This window comes from Hippopotamus amphibius, chromosome 11 (assembly GCF_030028045.1).
Source record: "Hippopotamus amphibius kiboko isolate mHipAmp2 chromosome 11, mHipAmp2.hap2, whole genome shotgun sequence".
NCBI classification, from domain to species: Eukaryota; Metazoa; Chordata; class Mammalia; order Artiodactyla; family Hippopotamidae; genus Hippopotamus; species Hippopotamus amphibius.
Window position 1 is genome coordinate 64,197,240 of NC_080196.1, and position 12,432 is coordinate 64,209,671.

The 12,432-nt window shown below is 40.9% G+C and overlaps 1 pseudogene; it reads right to left on the reverse strand.

Moving 5' to 3' along the window:
- Window positions 1-11,104: 11,104 nt before the first annotated feature.
- Window positions 11,105-11,311, reverse strand: LOC130830914 (ATP synthase membrane subunit K, mitochondrial-like; annotated as a pseudogene).
- Between the last annotated feature and the right edge of the window lie 1,121 nt (window positions 11,312-12,432).

Consider the following 12,432-nt stretch of genomic DNA (forward strand, 5'->3'; position numbering starts at 1 on the left):
AAAGGAAACGTACATTTGTTAAAAATTTCCTTTCAAAGCATCAGGATGTATCAGAAGTTAGGGATTCCATATAAATTTTGCAATACCCATATAAATGACATTTATCCATACACTATAACCTAAGCTTTATCTCCAATCACTTGACAATGTTTTTGAAATAATTTAACACACCAAATAAAACTTAGCTTGACATCTCTCTCTAAGATGTCTCAGAGATATCCTTTCCAAGTATCCCAGAGTCAGCTGGAGGGTAAAAAGCTTCAGTCAGATTTCGATATTTGGGAAGTTTGTTAAAAATATCAAAAAAGGTTTTAAAACACAACAGGATCATAGGTTACTGTGAAACAATACTTATTCATTTAACCAAAGTCACAAAACGATTGAAAGAAAACAAATACAGATCCCCTAAGGGTGCAGAAACTCATACAATCTGTTACCAAAAAAAAGGATTCTTAACAGATCAAATTCCAGTCTTGTATTAGGTTATTTAACAAAGTCCATTTACTTAGTTAATTTCAATCTAACTTTGGTTAATCCTGACCATATACAAAACTTTCTCAGGAACATGTAATTCCATTTCTCATAACTTAACTGAAAACACACATACTATCAAGTTATTTTTCTTGCTGACAAATTTGCAACTGATAACACTATTTCACTTAACGTCTATTAAACCTAGGTGCAGTGAAAGTACCATGCTTACTATATTAATTAGATCAACAAACTTAAACACTAATACTAGGTATTAGTTTAATACTATTTCCCAGTTCATGTGAACCTGAAACTCATTTAGCTTAATTTCTCTTGTATTTAGAAGTATTTGGTTTGTAAGCGCTTACTTTTCTTTAAGCCAATTAAATAGAGCTCATTTACAGATTAACCTCAACAATGTTATCCAAAGACAAAGACACATACAAACACACAAACAGAGAGACCTCATAGTTCTCATTTCAAAATTTCAGCCCAGAGTCAGGTACAGCAATGTAAAAACTCATCAGTTTACAAAGGTTGAGTTTCTGGCAGATGGAACAAATCAAGCTCACTCATCTAGATGGCTAAACCCTTTTTACTAATATTTATGGGAAACAAGTCAAGTTCTAAATTACTGTCTCCTAGGATGACTTTGTTTCTTTTGTTGGTCTCCGAGCAGACAAAGTCACTGCAATCATGTGGGCCTTTTGCCTATTTCTCTGGGTGTGTTCAGCCTTTTCAGCCATATCCCTATTATTGAAAACTGAATAAGCCAATTGGATGCTGGAGTCTGAGGACCAGCAGTTGCTTTCTGAATTTTGCACCTGATGTCTGGGACAGGCTGGGCCATGAAATGCCTAGCCAAAAGGGCCTGCACCTTGAAGGAGGAGGGATCCATGTTCACTTGAGATCCATGGCCCTGTAGGGTGAGGCCCCATAGTTGGCCTTCTAGAGGTTGTAAGAACGAGCAGTGTTGTACTTCTCCAGGAATTCCCATGACCAGGATAGACTGAGATGTTTTCCGTGCCACCTTGGTGTTTACCACAGAATATGTGGCACCCATATCTATTAGAAAGTTAATCAACTCGTTCTCCACTGTCAGTGTTATCCGGAGCTGCTGTGGGGAAATCAGAATCAGACGCCTCAAGTCCAAGGGAGTCTCCTGGTCTCTTACTGGATAACGGGCAAGGTTAATTGCCCTGCGGCAGAAGTGGCTCCCTGTCCAAACTGGGTGCTCTGCCAAGTCCCTGTGCTCCAGGGGTTAATATCATGTCCCCACTCTCATTTTCTCTCTCTCCCCTTCTAGAACAGGTTTCCTCTTGGGTTTCCTTTCAGACCCCTGCACCATAAGGTGGCAGTCCTCTGGCTCCTTTTCTTCCTGATGCAATAGCATAAATGCTTCCACATATGGTATCTCATCTCTTTTCCCTGCTCTTTTGCAAAACACTTCTAACTGTGAGATGGTATAATAACTGAGTGAGCTATTCAGAGGCCATTCTTCTTCTGATCACAATATATATTGGGTCCACACCTGATTACAATAGCGTATCATGCCTTTCTTAGTCACAGGCTCACGGCTATGCTTTGCCCGTTTATCTAATATACACCCCAAAAGGTTCTCCTTTGGGATTGATGGAGTATTTCCCATTTTTATAAGTATGATAACACCAAAACACAAAAGATGCAAACAAATTCCAACTCTAAAGGCCTAAACAAATTCTAGCATCAATGCACACAGAACCAAGACAAAACCAAGACGAAAACCAGCAAACTAGTTCCCAGATTGCGTAGACTTAAAAACCAGCAAGCTAGTTCCCAGCAAGCCAGATCCAAGAATCAGGTAGAGTCCAACACAATTCACCCCTCCAGCAGGGTACCCCAACCAGATTTGCTTGTCTCAAAGGAAAAGCCCAGATTGAGGGGGAATGTGTTCCCGGCATGCACACCAGAGCGACTTACCCTCCAGAATCAGATGGGTCCTTCGACTTGTATCTCTAGATGGGACTGAAGTGCCCCAGATTGGAACAGAAGTTCCCCAGATGGGACCAAAGTTCCCCAGATGGAACCAAAGTTCCAGAACTGAATCGAGTCCTTTGACTTGTAACACAAAAGGTTACACAAGACCAAACCAAGGCAAGACCAAGACAAATGAACCGGTTACTGAATTGGGTAGACTTACCCTACAAAATCGAGTCCATAAACTCGCAGAAGTTGGTCGGTTCCTTGCTTCAGCTGCCAAGCACTGGGGTAGACTGTGCCACTTCAGGGAACTTTGAAGGGAAGATCCTCAGGGCAAATGGTCCTGGCAGCTGCTAGGGGCTTGCCCCAATATTCCCTGACCGGGGCCGGCGAGCCACGAGCAGCAAAGCTCCTGGCTGGCGAAGCCAAACTTGTTACCGAGTCCAAGCTTGTTCTGCTCGCCGCATGACAGGCCAATGCATCGGAGACGATGTGTTGAGGCGAGGAACACGACTTGATTCAGAAAGCCAGCAAACTGAGAAGATGGCAGACTACCGTCTCCTCAAAAAACCATCTTATTGGGGTCTGGATGCCAGTTTGTTTTATAGAACCAGAGAGGGAGGGGCTGTAGGGAAGTAAAGTTAAAGGGCCATCAATCAGTCTCACAAAAGATCTCCGGGAATAACCAGCCTCAGTGAGGGGATATGTTAATTTCAGCCATTCACACAGGTGGGCAGGGCAGATTGTGGGCTGATGGGCTGAACAGAGGCACTTCAGTTCCACATTCAGAGAGAGGGGCAGTGTTGCTGGAAGCAGGCCATCATGTATGACTACAATAACAAAAGCAACAAAAAGCAAAGGTTAAAGTCCAAGAAACACCCATGCTTAGCATGAAGCCGTTACAACTGATGGACTGTTGGCCCTTTGCCCTTGATTTTAAGGGTCCAGACTCCCTGAGGGGGGAATGTTAAAGCAGGCAGGTAGTTAGATATGAGCAGAGAAAGGGGGGCCAGGTGGCAGGAAACCACGCACCTTGTATACAGCGGGGTCCTTGGGTAGACAAAGAAAAGCAGGAACGTCCAGACTGACAGGAAACCACACACTTTGGGATGCTAAGTGTCCTGGAGGAAGACAAAGAAAGGTGGGAAAAGGTGAGAATCTCTTGCATCTGAATGTAACCTCTTGTTCATTATACCCTCATTAAATAAAATTCGCCTTGCAGGTAAGACGTTCCCATCATGCACCAACGTCATGACACTTCCCATGAAGACTCAATAAGGAGAAAAATCCCTCTTCCCCTCAGGAAGGTGGAGCTGGGATGAAAATCAGGGAATGTGAAGCCCAAAGCCTCCCTCCCCACTGGATATTCCACCCCTTCATGTCTACCCCCCACATAACTGGCTTGCCAGAGGAACGGAGCGCAGCTGCTCACCTGAGACTGCCGGCTCTCCCCTTGAGAGTGCAGTATTGCTTACAGAAATCCTCACTTTACTTTCTCGACCTCCCCACCTCTTTGAATTCTTTCTGCTGTGAGACAAGAACCTACTCCTACCCACCCACCCCCTCCCCCACCCCCTCCACCCCCCACCCACTCCCCAGCCCCGGCCCCAGGAACAAGACTACAAAGTGCTAGATTAGGGAACAAAGAGATTTTGAGGTTAAGATTTGAGATTGCTTTGCTGGGGGTGGTGTTTAGGGAAAGAAATGTAATTAAAAGAGCATAGTCTTCATCAGTTTAACTCTCTTATCTTATATGGCTACCCAGAGAGAAAAATTTTGTCTTACCTAACTAAGGAAAAAAACAATCAAAGCCTCTATAAGTTTCTCCCAGTTTTTTGCCTAAAAATATTCATTAACCAATAGTACTTAAAGGAACAAGAGCAAAAGCAAGAGGCTTACTTCAAAGATGATGGTACCCATGGTACCCACAGGTTGGGCCCATGGACCAAGGGGGATGGGGAATGGGACATGTAGCGCTTTCTAAAGAGAGTTTCTAAGAAAAGAAAGGAAGAAAGATAATAGGAAACTGTTGGAGGCACAGGATCAAATACAAGTGCCCAGCAGGGAAATTTGGGAAGTTTGTTTTCATCACTAATCTTCTGCTCCCTTGGTTTCTGAAACTATTTACAGTCAAATTTAATTTTACTAGAATTTAGGTTATTGTGGGGAAAAAAAGAGGTTAGTTGTGTAGGGCTCTGATTTTCCTTTTTGGCTTGAACACTATTCAAACAAACAACACAAATAAACTGAATTTACACATTAGCTTTGTGGGAATGATTTTGGAAGAGATACACATGAACTTTTTAGGGTATTTTTTTCACCTCAAAATGATACTTCAGTGATATTTCTAGCATAGAAAGTGAATGCTGTTTTCCTCAAAAGTATCCTTTATTTTTTGTTTGCACTTTTATGTTTTCTTTAGTAAGAGCAGAAGTCATAGTGCCAGAAGTGAACAAAATTAGGCTGAGTCTGAAAGAAAGTGTTTAGGAAAAGAAGAATTCTAATAAAAAAGAAAATCATGGTCTCATCAGTTTCTTCCTGCTTCAGATTGTTGAGTCGTGAGTTGTCACCACACCCTGTTAATTATAGGCCATGCCTAAGGAAAATTTTGTTGACTTATTAAAGTTTTCTAGGCCCCAATACGTATTAAACCTGTATCACCAATGATGACAGTCTAGCAAACATTCAGATTTTTTTCTTCTCTCATCCTCTCCTGACATTTTGTTTTGAAAACTGGAGTTTTGTACAATGTGAAGTTTATCTGCAAGTAATCACTTGCCCCTGCTCAGGCCTTTGAACACATTGAAAGCTGAGGAATCCCAGCTCTTGGCTCTGGTTTGGGGCCTGCTGTTTTCTTTTGTTCAGAAAATACTGCCTGGGGAACAATGAGTAGAGTACTTGTAAAATATACACAGAAGAAGAATTTGGTTGTCGATGAAACTTCTGGTCCATAGTTCATTAGGTTTCTGTAGAAACTACAGTTTTCTTTTAATTCCATCAGATCCATCAGTTTAGTCTGGGTTTGCACAGGAAAAGTGTAGAATGTGTAGGCGGAAAATTCATATCTTTTAGTAACAGCAGCTTCTAGTTTCTCTCTTTGTTTCATGAAATTAATGTATGGATATTAAGAACTTCTGAGGGTAAATGATCTCCCTAATGAATCCTTCATTTAAGGATGTAGTGAACTGAGTTTTAGTTATGCAAAATGCTGCTTTGTTTTTCTTAATTTCAATGTAATTTTGATGCACAGAATTATTTGCATATGTGAGATGAATTTTTTTGATTCTACCACAAATGCTGAAGGAAGCAGCAGAATAATAAAGAATGCATTCTTTAGAATGTGTTTAGCTTCTTTAGAACTAGTGAAATTTGAGTTGGAAATAGATTAATATGAGAAGGACAAATATGTTCTATTGAAACAAGCTACGGATGTCTGTGAAATTGCTCAGAACGTGATTGCTAAGTGTCATACTAATTTTTGTTAGTTATCCTTCACAACATACTTGAGAAGTGGTTGCATTCCTGTTTCTTGTACTTTAAATGTTAGACTGTTTTATCGAATTTATCAAGACTGATAGCGCAAGTAAGAGAGAAAAAAAAAATTTCTCCTAATATGAATAAGTGAAAAAGCAAATAAGTAAAAAAGTGAATGAACAAATGAAGGAATGAATGAATACATAAATAGAAGGTGTGCTGAGAGTGACCTCTTCAGGTAATTCTCATGGTGACCCAGCTCTCATACTGTGAAAGGGGAGCTATCGTTTGGCACAAAATAGCTGTTTGATCTTGAAGAAGAATACATGTGTTCTTTCTGAGCCTCAATAAGACAATACAATGCCCAGCTCTACCAAGTGGTTTGCAAACACTGTATTATTTCTCTTTCCTGTTACTCACACAGCGTGTCCTACGTCCATGAATATTAGATTCGCAATAAGGCTACTTGGGCTGGAATCACAATTTTACCATCTTATTAGCAGGGCCATAGTAAAGCACCTCATTTTTCTAAGACTCATCTTTCTTATTTATAAAGTGGAGATGATAGTAATCCCCGCAAGGACGATTTTGATGATCAACCTTGATAATACTCATTAAGGTGTACTGGGAACTGCAAAGAACTATAGGAACAGGAGGAATTGTCAGGTGTCGTAACTGTCATTTTCTCCACACAGACAAAATGTGAAGGTATCAGAGTAAGTGGGTATTAAGTCCATTATTTTATTCTATTTTTTTTTATTATTTATTTATTTATTTATTCATATTTTTTAATTGAAGTATAGTTGATTTACAATGTTGTGTTAGTTTCAGGTGTACAGCCAAGTGAGAGAGAGAGAGATAAATATGTTCTTTTTCAGATTCTTTTCCATTATAGTTTATTACAAGGTATTGAACCTAGTCCCTTATGTCATACAATAGGTCCTTGTTGTTTATTTCATATATACTAGTGTGTATCTGTTAACCCCAGCCTAATTTATCCCTCTGCTCCCCCCACCCCCCTTCCCCTTTGGTAACCAAAGGTTTGATTTCTATGTCTGTGAGTCTATTATTTTAGTATTATCACAGATTTGGAGGCAATAGAAACCTTGTAACAAATGCCACTGTGTTTTGTTTTTTTAAAAAATAAATTTATTTATTTATTTATTTAATTTGTTGATTGGCTGCTTTGGGTGTTTGTTGCTGCACTCGCGCTTTAGTTGTGGAGAGCGGGGGCTACTCTGCATTGTGTGCACAGGCTCTAGGCGCGTGGGCTTCAGTAGTTGGGGCACACGGGCTCAATAGTTGTGGTGCACGGGCTTAGTTGTTCTGAGGCATGTGGGAATTTTCCTGGAGCAGGCCTTGAACCCAGGTTCCTTGCTTTGACAGGCAGATTCTTAACCACTGAGCCACTAGGGAAGTCCCCATGAATGCCATTGTGTTTATGCTTAAATCATTTCTCTTAATAACTTGCTAAACTTATCTAAGCAAATAGTTAGAATGAGAAATTCATTATGTTATAGAAATAATAATAACTAAAATATTAGTGTACAGTTTGAACCCGATTCTCCCCCTTGAGGTTAAAAACAGCAAAGAGAATCCTTTGTGAGACTGTAAGGAAAGAGCAAGAAATGAGTACCCTCAGTAAGTGAGTAGAGCGTACACAACTTTGAAAACCTGATGTGGGCCGCAAAGAACAGCAATGTGTGGGAAGGAGGTGACATACGTGACCTGACAGCTTCTTATGTGGGTGGCGTCTGCACTGAGATACATACCTGTGTAAATACCTGAAACATTTACTCAGCCATGGAAGAGAAGTTGGAGGCTGTTTTAACTGCTGGATGGGAAAGAGTAAAAAGCCCACTGGTTCCATCTACTGAATTCAACTATTGCTACTCGTAAGTGACAAAAAGCCAACATGATAAACACCAGTGAAACCTACAATGAACTAATGAGGTGGACAAATCCTCAGCTCTCTCTAGCTGAGACCATTGCAGAACTCACGATTAAGCTACTGTTTCCCAAACAAGTAGAAACCACTGAGCACCTCCCTCATCAAACCACCCTGGGGCTGGGTCTGCAAATTCCAAGTTTCCTATACCACTCCTCTTTAGTTTCAGTAAACAAATGCTTCTGCAGCAGTGGGCCAGGAGGGGACAGATGGCTCGCTCTCAAACCCAAAAGGGACACTGGCCCTGCCTGCAGGGTGAACTGGATTAGGGTGCGGCAAGGAAGGCTCTGCTAGAGCCCCGGGATCTGGCTCAGAAACATTGAGACCATTGTCTTTAGAGGCAACAAAAAGGGTTGTTGAAAAAACCAAGCTTTACTAGGAAGCCAAAAATCTGTGCTTGTCATTTTGTGTTTATTTGGCATTCAAATACGGCAGTCATTCTCAGCTCTTGCTGCTGTTTATATTTAAAGGAAAGCCCGTAGCCATGGAACGAGAGCCAGCTTTCAATACCTCACTCTGAAAAAAACAAAAACACAAAACCCTCGATCATTTCTGCTCATATGCCCTTTGAGTTCCCGTGGAAACTTCGAGGCTGGTGAGTGACAGGTCAGCAGGCTCCTTACCTGCGAACCATTCTGGGCCATTCTTTCATAATAAGATACACATTTGTATTTACTTGGAGGAGGGGGACAACATTCCTTTGCCATTGGGTCAGATTTTCCTGTACGCTTTCTTGCTCTCTCTCTCTCTGTCTTTCTGAGGTTCTAGTTGGGCAGTTCCTGTCAAATCACAGGAGGAGGGAGAGTGTAATCATTGTACAGTTTTCTTCAGCTTCTTGGTTAACAGTGCCATTGGGCCCCCGGTTCATGGGAAACCAAGCTAACCTAATCTTGAATGTTAGCGGAAACTGCTGCAATTCTGTAACCTTTACCCTAACTGCTTGAATGAGTGAGAACTGGAAGGGAGGGTGAGGGGTTGGGCTTGTAACTTGGCAGTAGGCTAGGGTCACTACGTTAATTGGTGTCTGGAGAACAGACCCGTTTTTCTATGGTGATCAGTTGAAGAATATTGTGATTTGTTGAAATGAACCAGTGCCCTTGACTTCTTAGAAGAGGTGAAGAGAATTGATCACAGTAAGTTCTCTGAATGTAAAAAAAAAATTTTTAACTTACTTTAATTTTTTTGGCTGCATTGGGTCTTTATTGATGTGTGCATTCTTTCTCTAGTGGTGAGCGGCAGCTACTCTTCATTGTGGTGAGCGGGCTTCTCAGTGCCATGAGTTCTCTTGCTGCAGAGCACTGGCTCTAGTGAGCAGGCTGCAATAGTTGTGGCCTGCGGGCTCAGTAGTTGTGGTGCATGGGCTGAGTTGCTTTGAGGCATGTGGGATCTTCCTGGAGCAGGGACCAAACCTGCCAGTGTGTCCCCTGCATTGGCAGGTGGATTCTTAACCACTGTGCCACCAGGGAAGTCCTGAATGTAAAAAATTAAGATAAACTGCCAGGGGCTTCCTAGGTGGCGCAGTGGTTAAGAGTCCACCTGCCAATGCAGGGGACACAGGTTCGGTCCCTGCTGCAGGAAGATCCCACATGCCTCAAAGCAACTAAGCCCATGAGTCACAACTATTGAGCCTATGTGCCGCAACTACTGAAGCCCACGCGCCTAGAGCCTGTGCTCCACAACAAGAGAAGCCACAGCAATGAGGAGTCCATGCACCACAACAAAGAGTAGCCCCCGCTCACTGCAACTAGAGAAAGCCCGTGTGCAGGAACAAAGACCCAACACAGCCGATAGAAAGAAAGAAAGAAAGAAAGAAAGAAAGAAAGAAAGAAAGAAAGAAAGAAAGAAAGAAAGAAAGAAAGAAAGAAAGAAAGAAAGAAAGAAAGAAAGAAAGAAAGAAAGAAAGAAAGAAATGTATTAAAAAAAAAAAGATAAACTGCCAGGACTGATGTGTGTGATAACAATACCTTATAGCTGGATGGTGAACCATATTTTTTCATAATGCTTTTCATTCATAGCACTACAAATTACTATATGATTATATTTATATTTCATAGTATGACTTTGATCACACAATAAATCTGTAAAGAAATGGAAATAGGCATCCGCACTCTCAATGAGAATTTGGTTGGGAGTGAGACAGTAAGTAAGCTGCAGAGGAACAAATATGCCTGCCCACCATCCCATTCTCTTGATTCCCAGAACCACATTATTTTTCAGTATATCATCTGACTTCATGAAATGTTGAGAAATAGCCAAAACATCATGATTCAACAGTTGGAATACAGTGAAATGATTACATGTCATCCTGAGAAAAATCTCTACGGTAGATCTTGGGTCTTCCACTCCCCCAGTTCTGACCTGGGAAAAGAACGTATGCTGGGGAGAGTCACTCCTTCTTCCCGTGGATCCGAGCAGTGACACAGGCTGCCTTCCTTTCTATTCCGCCCTCCTTCTTCTTTGCTTTTGGCCATTAAGACGGATTTTCACTTGACTTCAGTGAAGCCTTTGTTTAATTCTGTACTTTTTGCTTTTAATAGTCATACATATTTAAAAAATATTAAGAGGCAAAATGTAGTCCATCACATTTACACAGGCAGTTGCCATTTTTGTTGCTCTTAATTTATCCCTAAGGTTCCAGATTTCCCTCTTTTACAGCCTTTTTCCCATTGAATAAGCTCCTTTGCATCCTTTTAAAGCATGTCTATGGATAACGAATTGTCTTAATTTTCTTTCAACGGAGAAAATATTTCACTTTCATTTGAGAAAGATAGTTTTTCTGAATAGAGAATTCTAAGTTGGCATTTGTGTTTTCCTCTCAGAACTTTAAGAAATGCTGTTCTACTCTCTTGTTGCCACCACTAATTTTTTTTTTTACAATTTGATATTTTTTTTCTTATTAGTAATGTATGTATGGCAATCCCAGTCTCCCAATTTATACCACCCCCCCACCCCCGGCTTTCCCCACTTGGTGTCCATATGTTTGTTCTCTACATCTGTTTCTCTGTTTCTGTCTTGCAAACCAGTTGATATGTACCATTTTTCTATATTTCGCATGTGTGTGTTAATATACGATATTTGTTTTTCTCTTTCTGACTCACTTCACTCTGTATGACAGTCTCTAGGTCCATCCATGTCTCTACAAATGTCCCAATTTCGGCTTAACTCTTTTTTTTTTTTTCCAGGTTCATAATTTATTGTACAAATTGACTATCACATGATGAGTTGACATTGGTTTCTTCAGGCCATGGGAACTTAACAGATGAGGGACAGTTTAGAATCTGTTCGTGTTGCTTTCACAGCTGGGGTTTTTTAGACCTTAACTTGAAGTATAAGACTATCAAAGCAATACTTCCATATGTTGGCCAGTACACAATTCATTCTCCCTGTGAGAGTGTAAGAGTTGAAATATCTTTTGATACCAGTGAATTGGAACTGGGCATCAGTTTATGGACCTGTCATGATTTCAGTCTTTCAAAACGCACAAACTCCGCAGCCCGTGTACCCAGCTGCCCCTCGGCCCCGCCAGAAAAAGCTGCCTTAACTCTGTTTTGAATTAACTTAGGGTAAAGTCTCTCTTATCCATGAAAGCTTAACATCAAAGGAGTTACATTTCCTTAAGCCATTCTTTTATAGGTGACAACCAAACCCAAATGTTACCTCCTTTCATCCAGATTAAAAATGTTCATGGTAATGACTCATCTCATTCAAAAGTGGTTGTTGGTAGCTCACTCAAAATCCTTTCTTAACCAAATGTCTGAAGACTCCATGAATAATGGTAAACAGAGGATAAAACTATAGGACCTATGAAATCCCAATCAGCCAGCGAGGTGTCTGAAGTAGCGCCTGGTGGCTTCTTATACCTCAAAGGAGTTATTCAGTAAATATTTGTAGATGGTAAACAGCATGACTGGAAATGTTTCTCTTGGGAATTTTATTTTATTTTCCCAAACATCTTCACAAATGGATGTTTTGTGGGATGTTGAGTATAAATATTTGAGACTCAGTGAAACACTAGTTCTGAGCACATCCGGCTTCCAACCTTTTGTTTGCTTTCCAGTGAGAATGTACAGTCATCCATTTCAAACTCTGCTTTCGTGGATTTAGACCAGGCTCCCCTGGAGGTAGGAATACCAGGGCAAGAATTAACCAGATTGTAATCTTTGTCCTGGCAGTCTGACATCACTTGTAAACTCTGCCAAAATTCCTTTGGAAGCAGATGCTCCTAGAGGGGGAATGGTAATCATTTGTCCTCTTACATTTGTTCAGTAAATGCTGATTCGTGGGAAATACAAGGATTTAGGTTATGGTTACAAATAATTCACAAGGGATGTACGTTTTTCAGAGAGAACAAACATGATTATTCCAACACATTTTTTCCTCTCTCCCGGCATTTCTCATGTTTTAATTCAAGCTTTCCCATCCACTTTCAGTCAGGGAGGATTTGTGATATATTGTCCTTCCCCAGTGCAATAGCTCCCATGTCAATCTGTGGCTAATTTATAGATCTTAGTAATATTTTCTAATCGCTAGTCTAACATCCAAATATAAACTTCAAGCCCTCCTCCTTGTATTTGTAAATG